Below are 17,139 nucleotides of genomic sequence, written 5' to 3'. Positions count from 1 at the left end.
CACGCCCGGTATATGGTCAAAGGACTCTGTCCCAAGACACAGAGTCAGAGTTCTTCTAGACCTACCGTGCGTGCGTCGTCGCAGCCGCGAACGCCAATAACTGCTGCAGACTGCAGGGAGGTGACAGACACTGCCGCTGTATGATAATGCCTTGTAATGGGCCACACTATCGGACATTAGTACAGTGGAATGATACGCATCGTGGCCTTGCCACTGACTGGCGCTGACTCTGTCTCTAGTTCCCTGTCCACACACGTAATATCATAGGGAGGGGAATCTTAATGAGTCATTCGCAGTTCCATGCATTCGTCATCATTCACACATGTAGCAACTAGAGTCTATACTAGCGCATAGCCGAGCGGCCATGCAAACCTTTTATAGCTGAGACCTTCCGGAAGCTTCCAGATCCCTGTGATGGACCAATCAGATCTGGAGAAGGACCTGTGCATGTGACTCCCGATCTCCAATGGGAGATCGTCCCGTGAGCATGCTCAGTGGAGCGACGAAAGGACTTAGCCTCTGGAGTGGCTTGCTGCTGAACAGCCTGCGTTGCTATTGCTGGCCAAGAGGTGGCAGCAACAGCCAGACCCACAGAGCTGGTCTGAGCAGAGCGTCGGGGACGGCGAGACTGCTGAGCAGGGTCCTCTGTGGTCGAAGCAGAATGGGAGGCTGGACTCATAGAGTTCTACAAAGCAGAATAGCCGCTAAATCAATTGCCGGCTTTTGTAAAATCAATGCGAAACCCGACATGAAATGACACATGGTTTACATACAGTAAGCCATATCATATCATGTTGTAATGATAAGTAAGATATGACTTCTCTGGAACATTTCAGAATCTCCCATTCTCTACACTACAGATGAGACTTCTGCCTGTTACAAAGCTGCAACCTCTCTTTTCTCCCCCAGCTCACACAAATTGCAGCTGGTGGCTGCATCTGTAACAGGACAGCAGACACTTCCTGTGCTAACATTCCCTGCTCTCTCCTCTCCAGCTAAGGAATGTTAATTAGCTAAGTGAAAAGAATGTCCTTTGTTCCCTACTGAGCGGCTGGATATAAGTATGGGTAATATTAAAGAGACTAGATCGCGAAAACCATACGCGACAGATATATAAAAATCACATATCTGCCTAGGACACGAAACCAACGTTCTGGCCCATAATTTTCATGGTTCCAGCACCCACAGAAACCGAGAACTGGATTTCTCCTAAATGATGGAGCATAATTACTGCATGTTTGGTCTGCAATTATTGTCTGCAACAGGCTAAAGAGAATGATACCCTCTGCGAGATATAGTCATTATAAGTTTTGTAGTCAGAATTGTACTCCTAGAGCAGGGAGAGGAACATCTCCAGACCTCCCCTTTCGTGATGTCACAAACCCAAAGCTATAAGGCATTCCCTCCCTAAAATTGGTCATTTCAGCTAAGAGAACCCATGCCAAGGGGTCCTCAGATGAGTGGAGATGTGTGGCTCCGCCTCCTCACCATATGGTTAGCCTAAAGACCATCTAAGCAACTGTAAGTGTTGAATCTCTATGTTAATCCCTTTATTTTATATTTGCATTGTACATACCTAATGTCTCAACTTTGTAACATCTTTTATCTGTGTAATCACTGCCCCCCTTTTGGGGAATAAATTCTGACTTTATTAGTCTGTCGTCATGTCCTTAAAACGAACACGTGCCTTTAAGAAAATTATGCTACTAATTTGGGGGTTTGCTATGGACCCTCTTAATTAACTCATTGGTTAAGAGAATCGTAGCTGGCGGCGGTGACGTGTGGTCTGGGCCCTGAGTACTGCTGGCTGTGATGAACAGGGATTTTATAGGCTGATTAGGTGGCTGCGGCCAGAGCATTTTATAATTCCCTCACTGCAGCGTGCCGGGTGGCCAAACCTCATTGAAGTAGCCGGCCGGCGACCCATTATCCCAGGTGTAGTTCCCTGACTGACCTGAGGGTAAGGGGGGTGCTGGATAGCTGTGAGTTCCAAAGTGGAACTGAAAAGTGGGATATTCATAAATCCCCACAGTTCGTGGAAGATTGTTAGCAGTGGTGGGACATCCAAAATACCCCCCCTGCGATAAATTATTAGGGCAAGGTTAGCTTGCTGTTTTTATCACAGGGTGCCAGCGGTGGGATAACTAAGATAAGCCCCACTGTGCCTGTGACAGCCGTGTGTCAGCAGTGCGTCGCATCCCTCCGTCCGTGACATACCGGTGTCAGCGGCGGGATCGTGACACATGTATTAAAAATTTAGTCTGATCTTGCACCCCTCCCATTGGCCTTGCAGGTGGCCGCAATCAGCTCTACCTGCCCATAAATTGTAGGCTTAGCCCGGTAGAGACATGTTTGTCCAAAATTGTAGGCTGGTGGCCCAGAAGTGACTTATGTACGGTAGAGCAGGGACCCATCAGGGGGAGGTCACCTTGCTGTGTGTCATGCTTGCCATGTATGTCAGGTCCGCCATGTCTGTTTTGCCTCATGACCTCTGGAACGGTGTGCATGCGCATCTCATGTCTGCTATCCTGCATGTTCCCTAGAGCAGTGTGCACACTCATCTCATGACTGTTGAGCTGCGGGATACCTGCGTTTCTGCTCTGCCTTCTGTGATCGTCTCATCATGTCTAGAACCCCTGATCATGTGTCCTTCCTATGTTCCAGCAGAGGCTGGTTTTGCATTCATCTCTGCATGTCTGGAACTCTGATCATGTGACCTGCCTAAGTTTCAGCACTGTTTCTGCTATCATTTCTGCATGTCTGGAATTCTGATCATGTGACCGGCCTAGGTTTCAGCACTGGTTCTGCAATCATCCCGGCATGTCTGGAATCCTGATCATGTGACTGCTCCCTGTGATCCTGGAGGATCTGAACTGGAAGTTCTTCCCTGGTCCTGACCCGGAAGTGAAGGTGCTATGCCCTATATCAGACCGCCCTTCCTATGCTCAGGGCCTGAGTATTGTGTTGCTTCCCTGCATGGCTGCTTGGTCGCTCCCTCTATTCTGTGCCCTTGCACTTTGCTCTGTCGTGCGTCTCTACACACGCTCCGTGCTCGTATTCCGTCTCTTGTCTCGTGCTTTGTCTCGTGTTGTCCTTCGTGCTTTGTTTGCCCTCGCTATGTTTCCTTGTTATGCTATGTTCTGTACCCTGTCCCTGACGTGTCTCTCTACACGTGCAAGCCTCCGCTCTGTACCCTGTCCCTGACGTGTCTCTCTACACGTGCAGGCCTCCGCTCTGTACCCTGTCCCTGACATGTCTCTCTACACATGCAGGCCTCCGTTCTGTACTCTGTCCCTGGCGTGCCTCTCGACACGTGCAGGCCTCCGCTCTGTACTCTGTCTAGTCCCAAGGCTCTCCCTTGGCCCGGCTCTGGGCTTCGGCCTACACTCCGCTGCTAGACTATGTCCCTGTCCCTGGCGTGTCTCTCCACACGCACAGGCCTCGTCTTGTACTTTGCCCCTGGCATGCCCTCTGCATGCGCAGGACTCTGCCTCTTACCCTATGCCTTGGCTCTGATGTTTCGTGCGCCCTTGCACTTTTTGTACTAGGCTTTGCCGTGCTGTTTCGCACTCGTCTCTGTCCTGTACCTTTGCCTAGCCCTGCCTTGTGGCTCCGTGCCCTCGTGCACGCGCCTGGTTGCCCTGTGCCTGCCTGTTGTGCCTCAGCCGTGCCGCCTCTAGTCGTGCTCACCTGTGTGCCTCAGCCGTGCCCGCCGTCCAGTGCTATAGTGGTTACCGGCTGTGTGAGCCGCAGGTGTGCCACCTCTAAGTCGTGCCCGCCTGCTTATGCCACCGTCGGTACCGCCTGCCGGTGCCCCAGCCGTGGTTTCCATGCTCCCTGGCACGCACGCTGGTTTTCGCATTGTGCCTTTTTGTGATGCTCTTGCACAAAGTCTTTTGCTTACTTTGCTCTGCTCTGAACTCTGTCTTGCCTGCTGGATTCCATAACCTGCCGACCGCTGCCAGAGGTCCGGACCTAGATGACTGTGGCCTGATGTCCGGAGCTGATTTCCGCTGTCTGATTCCTGGACCCTGTCGGTCGATGCCAGCACCCCGGATTCCGATGCCACCATACCCTATCTTGGTCCCTGGCGTGTCCTCTGCACGCGCAGGCCTCCGTCTTGTATCTCTCCCTGGCGTGTCTCTTCGCACGCGCAGGCCACCGTCCCTGTACCTGTCCCTGGCATGCCCCTTGGCATGCGCAGGCCTCCGTCCTGTGAACCTGACCCGGGCGTGTTCGTTGACACACATCCTGTTTCTAACTTTGTCTTGTCTCCTTGCACGGAACCCTGGTTTGCTTACCGGATGTCCGGAACCTGCCGATCACCTTCAGAGCTACAGAACCTGATGTCCCGGTTGATCGTTGCCTGCTGTCCGGAGTCCGATGTCCTCGTGCCTCTGTCTTCCATCTGCACGCACCATGCTTTGGACCTCGGCGTGCTCTTGCACGCACCTTGCTCTATGTACTCTGTGTGTTCACGTTTTGCACCTGTTATACCCTGAAGTGATCCTCATGCCTTGGACCTCGGCGTGCCCTTGCAAGCATCTTGCTTTATGTACTTTGTGTGTTCACGTTTTGCACCTGTTGTACCCAGAAGTGTTCCTTAATGAAGTTTCCTTGAACTAACGTCTTGTCTCGCCTTGTCTTGTTTCCCTGTGCTGGCCGTCTGGTCCAGTTGCTGTGGTGGCTCACCCACTTGGTCTTGCCCCTGACACTCCCTGTATAGGGGGTGGATTCTCACTAGGTCAGCTCGCCCTAGGTGTGTGGGTGCCACGGCCCAGAGGGTCCACTCCTTCAAAAGGAAAACGACTCAGCGTAAGCTGACGCTCGTCACTCCGTGGTTGATTGGCTTACATGAATTGGCCAATTTGTGCACTAAGAACCTTCATTTTCATCTTACTGTAAGTTTTAAAAAAAAATTTTGAAAAAAATATTTTTGAGGATTACTATCCAAATTGAATGGTTTTAATGTGTTTCGGTGTTTTCACATGGCCTAGATTCATGCACATGTGCTGCTGCATTCTTTTTGTCTATATTGTGCAGTTTTTGCAGCTTGCACATGTTTACATTAGGAGGTGCTGGTCGTTTTTTTTTTCTTTATTTAGTTGCTGGATACTAGCTGCCTCCAGTCCGGTCTTGCACCCCTCCCATTGGCCTTGCAGGTGGCCGCAATCAGCTCTACCTGCCCATAAATTGTAGGCTTAGCTCGGTAGTGACATGTTTGTCCAAAATTGTAGGCTGGTGGCCCAGAAGTGGCTTATGTACGGTAGAGCAGGGACCCATCAGGGGGAGGTCACCTTGCTGTGGTTCATGGGCTTACATGAATTGGCCAATTTGTGAACTAAGAACCTTCATTTTCATCTTACTGTAAGTTTTTAAAAACATTTTTGAAAAAAATATTTCTGAGGATTATTATCCAAATTGTATGGTTTTAATGTGTTTCTGTGTTTTCCCATCGTCTAGATTCATGCACATGTGCTGCTGTATTCTTTTTGTCTATATACTGTATATTTATTCTATGTGTATATTTATCTATTCTTTTGTTTCTTTATTTAACATGTCAGTGTGATTTTACTGTATCGGGCACTGAATTGCCGGCTTTTGTTAAAGGACACCTGGTGCATATTTCTCGCAAGTCACACGTCTGGACCATGTGTAATGCGTATTTTTTTTGCACCCATAGACTTGCATTGGCATATTTCGGCCGTAGTACACTGACAATCGCAGCATGCTGCGATTGTCTCGGCCCATAAAATACGGCCGATAAATATACACCTGATGGGAGCTGCCCGATAGAGAATCATTGGTCCGTGTGCAATGTGTGGTTTTTACGCCTCTCACTCGTCCGTCTCTAGTGTGACCCCGGCCTTAGACTGTGGGTTTATAGAATTAAAATCATGTCTGTCTACCTTGCTAGAAGCATGGCTACTATTTGCTCCCTGTAGAAAAACTTCCAGTATGGCAAGCAGGAACAGATTGACCCTATATCTGCAGGTAAATTCCTGCTCTGGTCGTGGTTAGGTTGCCTTAAATTGGTGGTCCGAAATGCAATTTAATTTTTATCTTAAATGCCTATCTATTTAATGCCATAATCTAATATATTTTCTATTATACTTTAATAAAAAAATTCCCAATCCTTCCCTCACTACGCCATCTAACTGCTTTTCTTTTTTTATTGTTACTTCTTTTTGATTACGCTTCGTTTGAGAATCCCAATGCATGCTGGAGTCATATAGCGCCAACATATTCCACAGCGCTTTACAATTAGGCAAGGACGTGTACAGATAATAAAAACATATTTCAACAGTTGCAGAAGGAGTTTGAGCCCGGCTCACAAGGGAATTCAATAGGTAGAATGTGCCGTTATGTATGATCCAGCAGTAATTTTAATAAGTAAGGGTTATCATATAAAGCTGCATGATCCTGTCACCCACCAGTATCCATCTAAGTATGGATAGTTACCATGTACTATTGAGTGAATGGAGGATGTGGAGGCAAATGAAAAGTAGGGAGCAGATTATGATTAACATTTCGAAGCATTGAACAGGGGAGAGTTAGGTTAGTCAGTTGAGGTGATAGACCTGTCTAAAGAGGTGTTTTTAAAGCACACTTAAAAGCATTGGGGCTAGATATTAGTCTGATTGTTTGGGGTAGTGCATTCCAGAAAACTGGTGCAGCACAAGAGATGTCTTAGAGATGGAGCTGCGAGGTTCTGATTATGGAGGGTGTTGGTCTTAGATCAGTTGCAGAGCGGAGAGCATGGGTAAGGTGATAGACAGAAATCAGGGATGAAATATAGGGTGGTTCAGAACTGTGCAGAGCTTTGTGGGTGAGAGATATGAGTTTGTATTGTATTCTGTGGTGAATGGGTAACCAATGCAATGACTGACAGAGTGGAGGCATCCTAAAGCAGCTGGACAGAAATTCAACCCTGGCTGCCACATTCAGGACAGATTGTAGTGGAGAAAGTTTGGTTAGAGGGAAATAAATCAGAAAAGAGTGGTATTAGTCCAGACAAGAATAAATAAGAGTGATAGTGATGTTTTTAAGATACAGGTAAAATCAGCTATTGACATAGGCAATAAAGGAACATTCTGTGTCAAATATGTTCCCAAGACAGCAAACGTGCTGCTTGAGAGTGATAGTTGAACCACCCATGGTAATTGCATGGTAATTGCAACATCGGGTATAGGTAGGTTAGTAGAAGGAGGAAATACAAGAACTTCAGTTTTGGAGCGGTTCAGTTTCAGATAGAGGGAGGGCATGATGTTAGATACAGTGGACAATCCCTGGCATTTTGTATTAAGGTGGGGGTGATGTCAGGATGACACCAATTGGGTGTCATCAGCATCAGCATAGAGATGATACTGGAAACCAAATCTACTGATGGTTTGTCCAATAGGGATGTTGTTTAGAGAGAAAAGGAGGGGGTCTAGGACTGAGCCTTGAGAAACCCTGATTGTAAGGGAAGATTAGAGGAGTAAGAGCTGGCAAAAGATACAGTGAGGAGGTAGGAGGAGAACCAGGAAAGAACAGTATCTTTGAGACCGATAGAGAGGAGCATAGTGAGGAGTAGCTGGTGTGGAATGCTGCAGAGAGATCCAGGAAAATCAGCAGGGAGTAATGGACATTGAATGTTTGTTGTCAATAGGTCATTGGAGACTTTAGTAAGAGCACTTTCAGTAGACTGTAAAGAGTCAAGAACAGCCTGATCTGAGAAATGGCACATTAGACGGGAGTGGACCAAGCGTTCCAGGAGTTTATAGAGAAAGGGAAGGTTAGGAACAGGTCTGTAGTTAGCAGCTCAGTTCTGGTCAAGGGATTTTTTTAAGTAAAGGATTTATGACAGCAAGTTTGAAAGAAGAGGGAAAGATACCCGAATAAAGAGACAGATTAAATATTTTAGCTATGTGGGTAGTGACAGCTGGGGAGAGGGACTAAAAGAGATGTGAGTATAATTATAGAAGGATAGGGAAAATGAAGGGAGGTCAGCTCACCAGTCTCGGTTGCGATCCATAATCCTCCTGCGCACGGAGTCACCTTGATCAGGGGTGTTGACTGAAGCAAAATAAAGGATGGAATCTCCAGCGCTGACCTGTGTTAAAGAAGAGATCACTAAGATGCAGACTTCTCTGAACAAACACAATAATGTGAAAGACTTTGATAAATTTAATTCAAGAATGGAAAAAAATCTTTCCAAACTGGAAGAATATATTGCAGATATAAAACGCAGTAAATTCACAAGAGACAAACGCGACTTTGAATTGAACCAGGTCTATTCCTGGAAGAAAAGCCGTCCTTTTCAAGAAGGTAAAAAACGATATCAGCATGGTTTTTCAGGCTTTCACCATAGAGATCGCAGGGTCAGCTTCACCAGGTCTCATGATTCAACAGTGTCTTCCAGTTCTAATCTGAATACGTCAGAAGAGTTCTTAGATGCTTCCTTCAACACTAATCATTCTGAGGATATCCGTAGTGATGGAATTATCGTAAGGAGATCAAAAAACGACGGAGAAGAGCGGGGAGGAAACATAAAAAGAAACTACCACTTCAGAAACAGGAGGAGATATCAACATGCCCTGTAATAAATCTTTCAAGCTATATCCTATCAGAAGCTCATATGACTCTCTTGAGCAAAGGCTTGGGATTTAGTCCAGTCAACAAATTTGATATTTATCAGACTCTTCTAGATGTGAATAAGTTTGCCAGAAATTTAACTTTGAAATGCCATTTTGACTACCAGTCCACCTCTTCAGAGACTTTGTCACTGTCTGGATCTACAAATATTCCTGAGTTAATTTTTCCCTATGGAAATTTTTCTTTTAAAGATCTTATAGGCTATTCCACTCTTAGAGACTTACAATCACATTCCTTACCAAAAAATAGGACTTTAAATGATCTCTTTAAAATGCCCAATCCAGGGTTTTATCCAGTCCAGTCCAGACCTGCTATTCTAGATATATTCCAAGAACTAATAGAGAAAGATTTAGTGGAGCTTGATAAAATAACAGAAATGACATATGACAATTTAACAGCACAAGAGAGAGCAGCTATGAAAGAGTTAAAAGATAATGCTGACATTCTGGTGAGACAGGCAGATAAAGGGGGTGGAGTAGTCGTGCTTAATGCTGGCCTGTATTATTCAGAAAATCTGCGCATTTTGAATGATTCTGCTACCTATTCCAAGATTTCTAGTGATCCCACGTCTAAATTTCAGTGTGATTTGTCAAAATTATTAAACGATGGTTTAGTCACAGGGGCCATAACACAGAAAATCTATGATTATGTTAATATCAAGAACCCTGTGATTCCCATTTATCATGCGTTTCCTAAAATCCACAAGGATTTGTTCCCCCCCCCCCTTTAGAACTATAATTTCGGGGATAGGGTCTTTTTCAGAGAAATTGGCAGAGTGGGTTGATCACTACCTACAACCTTTGGTCATTGATCTTCCAGGATATATCAGAGACACCAAAATGTTAATCTCTGCCTTGGATGATTATCATTGGTCACCAGAATATTCATGGATTACTTGTGATGTGGTGGGTTTATACCCGTCCATACCACATAATGTGATTATCTCTAGTCTCACATTCTTTTTGGACAAATATAGCACATATGTGATAGAAATTCAATCCTTCATTGTGGATGCAGTTTCCTTTCTTCTCTCACATAATTATTTTTCATTTGATGGAATTTTTTTCTTACAAAAACAAGGAGTAAGTATGGGGGGTAAATGTTCCCCAGCTTTAGCTAATATTACAGTAGCTGTTTGGGAAGAGAAATATATCTTATGTAACAATAATCCCTTTTCACAAAATATACAACTATATGGTCGCTTTATAGATGACCTGATTTTGATTTGGAAGGGAGACATCTCAGGGATTACTGATTTCATTAGCTATATTAATATGAATGATTTTAATCTTTCATTTACATTTACAGTGTCAGATTTTTCTATTAATTATCTGGATGTGACTTTGTCTGTGAATTCTGACAGCCAAAAGGTCTGCGTTTTTCCTTTCAGAAAACCCACAGATACAAATTCAATTTTACAAGCTTATTCTTGTCACCCCAAGCACGTGGTTAAAAACATTCCAGTGGGAGAATTAATTAGGTTAAAAAGAAATTGTAGTTCACCTATAACATTTGCTAAAGAATCAAACAAAACCCTCTCTAGACTTAAGGACAGAGGATATGCTAATTGGATGCTAAGGAAAGCTGATAATATTGTCAGCAGGATCGATAGACACACCCTGCTGAATGAATCTCCTTTGAGCCTTGTACACACTGGAGTTACTGCTAACAAGAAAAAGAATCGCACACGGGCCCCCTGTAATAATTATGACCGTCCTATAGTTAGTTTTTCTACCATGTACAGTCCACAATTCAATAAGATAACGGACATTGTCAAAAAATACTTACCTATTTTACACAATGATAATAAACTTGGTCAAATTCTGGACAATACCCAGATACGATACATAGCCAGGAAAGCTCCTGCTTTGAGCGATATCTTATCCCCCAGTCTTTTTATCAGTAATAGGAGAACTAAAAATAATACTTGGTTGTCATATAAAGGCTTTTCCAAATGTGGACATCATCCCTGTAAAGTCTGCAACTACAGTATGTGGTTAAAACCAGCAGATTCACTTCTAGTGTTACTGGCATATCATACCCTATTCAGTCTCACATAAATTGTAATTCAGAAGGAGTAATATATGTTATTGAATGTGTTTTTTGTAACCTACAATATGTAGGCTGCACAATAGGACCTCTTAAAAAGAGAATTAGGAAACACTTGTCAGAAGCTACTAGTAGCAATTATAATATTTCAGCAGTTTCTTATCATTGTAAAACTGTTCATGGAGGTAAAACTGATAGCCTCAAAATTATAGCAATAGAGAAAGTCTATAGATCTACTAGGGGAGGTGATTTCAGGAGAAAATTATTAAATCGTGAATCCTTTTGGATTTTTAAATTAAATACAAGAGTACCATTAGGTCTGAACAAACGACTTGATTTAATATTGCAATTAGATTGATATTTTCTTCTGTATATTTACATTCTACTTAGTCCTATTCTATTCTGGTTATTCTGATAATTTTTGTGATTGTTATTATATTCTTATGATATCTTTTTATTAGTTTTTTTTTTTTTTTCCTGTTTTTCCGACTAGTTTTTGTTTCAGCTCCACATTAGGCTGAGTGTTTGCAAGAGTTAACTGGTAGGGATACTCCCTATTTTCATTAATTCTTTTGTCCAACACCTGTGATTTACTAGTTTTTGTACTATTTGTAGTCGTCAGTATTGGTCTAGTGTGAACCATGAGTAAGACCCTCTAGGTCGAAACGCGTTGGTTGGAGACCACCAGAGACCCCATCTGCCTGTATGTCCTTATCCATACTTTTTTCTGTTCGATTTTAAGAATTTACAATAAATGATGTATTTTTAACTGAAGTCCAGCGCTGGAGATTCCATCCCTTAAAAGAGATGTGAGGGAATAGGGTTACTCATGCAGGTTGTTGTAGGGTGAGAAGGAGGAAGAAGCCTAGTCACTTCTTCTGTGAGAGGCTCGAAGATGGAAAGTGAAATTAAGATGCAGGAGGGAAGGGGATCGAGCAAAAATGTCCCGATGGATGTGGTTGGTTTTTTGTAGGAAATAAGTGGCCAAATCGCTGAGGTTGGTGACTGGGACCTGTACTTTAGGGCTCAGGAGGGAGTGGAAGTTTTTGAGCAGTCATTTTGGATTGTTGGCTAGTGATGTGATGTGCACAGTTTCTGCCCCTCCCTGAAATGAATTGTCATCAGTGATGCTTGTTTCAGGTGCTAAGCTAGTTCCTGCACGTTAGTAACATAGTAACATAGTTAGCAAGGCCGAAAAAAGACATTTATCCATCCAGTTCAGCCTATATTCCGTCAGAATAAATCCCCAGATCTACTTCCTTCTAAAGAACCTAATCACTGTAAAATACAATATTGTTATTCTCCAGGAAGACATCCTGGCCTCTCTTGAACCCCTCGACTGAGTTCGCCACCTCCTCAGGCAAGGAATTCCAGATTCTCATTTCCCAAACAGCAAAGAATCCTCTTCTATGTTGGTGGAAAAATCTTCTCTCCTCCAGACGCAGAGAATGCCCACTTGTGACCGTCACCTTACTTGGTGTAAACAGATCCTCGGAGAGATATTTGTATTGTCCCCTTATATACTTATACATGGTTATTAGTTCGTCCCTCAGTCATCTCTTTTCTAGACTAAATAATCCTAATTTTGCTAATCTCTCTGGGTATTGTAGTTACCCCATCCCCTTTATTAATTTTGCTGCCCTCTGTTAGGGTGGTCAGGCTGGTCTTCAAGTCAGACCATCAAGTATATTGGACGGTTGCCAAATGTTGTAGTTGCTCGAGCAAGGTGATGGACAATAGACACAGACAAGAGTATCTGAATCCAAATGCCAAAAAGTTTATTCCAGAGTCAGCTATTATATACACTTCAGAATGGGTGTACATATTATGTCATCTCTATGCTATGCGCATGTCAAGACTTGTTAATGAAAGTAAGTGGAATTGTTTATTACAGTGAAATATCCTATTATGCATATGTCAGCTGTCTATTACAAATAAGATCATTTATTATCCATCAGATGATTTTCTATTAAAGGTAACATTGAACAGGTGTTTAATTATGCAAGGTTCAAATGTCCATATAATTAGTCATATCTCAATAAGGTTTACAATCCGTTAAGCCTGGTACCCACACCTACATTACTTATATTAAGTCAACACTGCCCTGGGTGCAGTCTTGTAATGTCAGCAACAAGAATTACAAAGGCTAGAATGACACAAGCTAATATGAAATGTTAGAATTTTGTTATACATCAATGAGAAGTCCCTGAGGATACCTGGATTCCCCTATCAGTCCCCCCTTTTGAGAACAAATATGATTCTTCCCTTAACCTACAGGTACATTCAAAGGCCTAGTGCCAGTGTCGGACTGTCCCTTATTTTCTTCTGCCGAATTCCCCATACGGTGGGAAGATCATATCCTATTCTCAATTATAGTATGTTATCATATTCATCATTGTGAGGTCTCAGTTCGATGTACATAGTTCTGCTAATGGAGGCATCTATCAGTTTTTGGAGCAGCCCTCTGATTCAGGGTATGCTGCAGCAGCCACAGGTCACAAGTATAGCTGCAAAGACCGCCAGAGAGATGAGAAGACTGGATACGAGATGACTCCACCTTCCAAACCAGGATTCAAGCCAATCTGCAAACGGGTTGTCGATACCAGAATTTTCTGCCAATTTATCAGACAGTGATGTAAGACCCTCCAATGCCTTTGTGATGCACCCATCGGGCACTATGTTATTGGGGATAAAAGTGCAGCAGTAAGTGCCAAACATTTTACAAACCCCTCCTTTTTCTTCTAGCAACATGTCTAAAGCCATTCTATTCTGATATGTCATTAATGAAGTTGGGCCTAATTGTTTGGCTATCCCCTTTATTGCATCCCTAGTGTAGTTTGTGAACCTTTGCTGATTATAATACATGTGATTTATCCAATCCACAAACTGATTCAAATCCTGCTACGATCTGGTTCCTAGCTTTGTACTCATCTGGTACCCCTCTAGGAACCCATATATTATCTATATAGATTCTTGGATCAAAAGATCCAGCAGGTGATGACCTTTTGTTTCTGCATAGAGTTCCAGCATTCATTTTACCCCTTTGTATCTCTTCTGATTAAATTATTTGAAATGGCATAAGTACCTGAACCAATGCACAGCTACCAACCCAATTCACCGGTAACCGGGCCCTTAGCTTCATGTTCCCACATAACCATCACATATCACTTCTTGCTGCAGTCTGATCCAGAAACCACTTAGCTTTATAACCCCCCGTATCTGTGTCTATGGGGATGTTGATTTCACAAAACTCTGAATTTAGATTTCCTGCCAATCTTCCTGTTCCTGTCCCTTTCCTTCAGAAATAAGTGTAGTTACCTGGGTATGCGAAAACCCTAGGAGGTACTTGATCAATTCTTACTATTGGGTACAGGGCTGAGAGAGCCTGACACAGAATATTATCAGTAGGGTCATATGAGGCGTTGTACAAGGCTAAAATACATTGTAAATTTGTTCGGTCTCGCTCTGAGTGCCAGAGGGGAATTGTTCCTAAATATCCCTGTGTGGCTCATTCAAAATGTTTTACCATAACCAGGTTCCTCGCATCATGTTCTCTCATGCTTTATGCATTTAATAGCCCTCTGTGTCTGTACTGTTACATATTTAGACTGTTAACTGGTTCATGCAACAACAGGAACACCCGATTCTTACACTATGGCTGGTCTAAACAATGAAAGCAATGGTTACATTCCACCTTCCGTGTCTCCCCTTTTTCATTATTGATTGTAAGCTTGTGAGCAGGGCCCTCATTCCTCTTGGTATCTGTTTTGATCTATGTGTTTATTGATATGCTGTAATGTCTATTGTCTGTACAAGTCCCCTCTATAATGTAAAGTGCTGGGGAATATATTAGCACTATAGAAATAAAATTATTATTATTATTTATGAAGTCTGGCAGTTGCACATGCAATACAGTTGGATTTATTATTTTGCTCTGCAGTATATTTCATCCACAAAAGCTTTTAATTTCTTTCTAGATAACCTGTTTCTATGGATACTTTCTCCTCGTAACTCACTTCCGCTTCCGCAAGCACTTTGCCTGACTCTTGGGGGTTCTCTTTGTCCTGTTGAAGAGTAGCCTTCAAACAAAATGTTCCCTGCCGAACCCCTCTACCAGGGATATATAACCCTAACACATAAAGACCTTCATCTCCAAGAGATGGTTCATCTATGGTTATGATAAGGGGGTTACAAGACAATCCCCTGGTTAAAACTTCCAGATCTCAATCCGTTCTTGGAATAATTATCACAATTTTTATCCTTTCGTGAATCGATTTCCCTGATAAGCTAACGCAAGTCATAGCTTATACCCCCATGAAGTTACTGAATTCCAGGCTGCATCTGACCAGAAGTTACAATTTTCATTCCGCGCCCCTACGGCCCCTGTTAGGAATTTATAATTACAATTACTTTTTTCTACCAAATTTAAGATTCCATTGACATTTAATTACTTTACATAAATCAAGACTAAAAGTAGCAGAGTTCTTAGAAGTATCAAACCACTTGGTTGTTGTCGTATCATTTTGGGTTATCTCAGCCATCTCTCCTTCCTGTGGTGAGGTTGTCCGCATCATCAGGAGCAGGATCATCATTCTTCCACTCCAGGACCTTACAGTGGCTAGCTTGGATCCAAGTAGGTTTTCCCTCAAGCTTTACTGATGTGGCTGTAGTTAGGAGAACTTGGAACGGACCATCAGACCTTGACTCCAGTGGTTTTCTTGTATGTCTCTTTACCACTACCTAATCTCCTATAATAGAAATCAGACTTGTTTATACACAAGTGAGAGTCTCTTCTGGAGGCTCTTGACATAAGTGGTGGGTTGACATACTGCATCTGCAACGTCTGTAGGAAATACAGACCTAGCCTTGGTGCTTGACCCAAGCAAACCCTAGAAAGATTCTGTCCAAGGTTTCCCCAATCCCTCACTTGCTTTGTGGCCTGTGTGACTCCCAGCATTTGCATAACATTTTGCATTACCTCTCTAGTGAAATGGGTGCTCAGCTGTAGTGGCTTTTGGCATCGCGAAGGCTTCCTTTCACCCTGAGAAGAGATTAACACGCACGAGCACTTTCTACCTGAGGTAGTTGTATGAAGTCAGTCCGCAGTCATTGTAAGGAGTAGAGGGTCTCAAGCATATGTGTGTTTGTGGTATCTTTACTATACTACTTGTGCTGTGCACATGCTAGACATGGCTGTGTAAAACTAGTAGCAACCATCATGAAACCAAGGGTGACCCATTGTTTGTCTACCAGAGCACACATGTCACTCTTGGACCGGTGCATTGGACCATGAGCCGCTTGAGCCATCATGGGGGTACAAGGATCTTGGCAGGCATACCTGCTGTCCCACTATCCACAATGGTCCTTAGCTCCAGCTTCCAAACTGACCTTCTCTTCCCCAGTGGCTTGCTGAGTCAGAGCCTATAAGATACTTAAAGAAGTTGTCCAGTACTAGAACTTTTTTTTTATAAATCTTGCTATTGTGTGCCACTCAAAACATCCACTGTGTTTATTTTAGCAATATTACCTTTTATCTCGCTCTAACAGCACATTTTCAGTGCTGGCTCCAACTCTCATGGGGTTAATCGACAACTTCCTTTCTCCTGACTTACAGTGCTCTAATACTACAAGTTCCATGATGCATTCCACTGGCCTGTAAGCTAGCAACAAGCACCCCACTCCAAAACAAACCCAAACCCCTCCCTCCTCTCCTTTCTCTATCTTCCATCTGAAGCACACACACACACAGAAGCATGCACAAACACAGACATTCTTTTTTTTTAAAAAATAATGAATATGTACCCATGTACATACCTTTAGGGTATGTGCACACGTTGCGGATTCTGCTGTGGAATTTTCTGCTCAGATTTTGCTAAATCTGCAGGTAAAATGACCTGCGTTTTACCTGCAGATTTAGTGCAAATTTGGGCTATGTGCACACGCTGCGGATTCACCTGCGGATTTGTATCTGCGGATCCGCAGGTAAAACTGCAGGTAAAATTACCTGCAGTTTTACCTGCGGATTGGCCAGCGGTTTTCCCCTGCGGTTTGCCACCTGGACAATGGAATAGGTGGCAAATCGCAACAGAATCCGCAGAAAAAATTGACATGTCAATTTTTTCTGCAGATTCAAAACCGCAGCTTTTCCTCAGTTGAAAATCCGCAGCATGTGCACAGCAGAATGTAAATCACATAGACTTACATTGTACTGTACACTGTCTGTGGAACTGCTGCAGATCCGCAGCGGCCAAATCCGCAGCGGATCCGCAGCAAAAAACGCAGCATGTGCACATAGCCTAAGGCTGTGTGCACATGCTGCGGATTTTGCTGCGGTTCCGCAGCGGTTTTGGCCACTGCGGACCCGCAGCAGTTTCTGCTGCGGTGTACAGTACCATGATTCCCTATGGGAATCAAAAACCGCAATGCAGACGGTGCGGAATTTTCCGCGCGGAT

The 17,139-nt window shown here is 43.6% G+C and overlaps 1 protein-coding gene and 1 long non-coding RNA gene across 5 annotated transcripts in view; both read left to right on the top strand.

Moving 5' to 3' along the window:
• The window catches only part of TRIM67 (tripartite motif containing 67), a 779,172-nt gene that overhangs the window by 465,376 nt on the left and 296,657 nt on the right, over window positions 1–17,139 (top strand). The gene's annotated exons all lie outside the window — the stretch shown is intronic.
• On the top strand, window positions 1,908–7,852 carry LOC141054962 (uncharacterized). The gene is made up of 2 exons (XR_012221446.1): window positions 1,908–7,510; window positions 7,562–7,852. It is a non-coding gene; the product is annotated as an uncharacterized lncRNA (long non-coding RNA).

This window comes from Dendrobates tinctorius, unplaced genomic scaffold (assembly GCF_039654945.1).
Source record: "Dendrobates tinctorius isolate UK_male_01 unplaced genomic scaffold, ASM3965494v1 ptg000181l, whole genome shotgun sequence".
NCBI lineage: Eukaryota > Metazoa > Chordata > Amphibia > Anura > Dendrobatidae > Dendrobates > Dendrobates tinctorius.
This window is presented reverse-complemented; position numbering and strand designations above follow the sequence as displayed.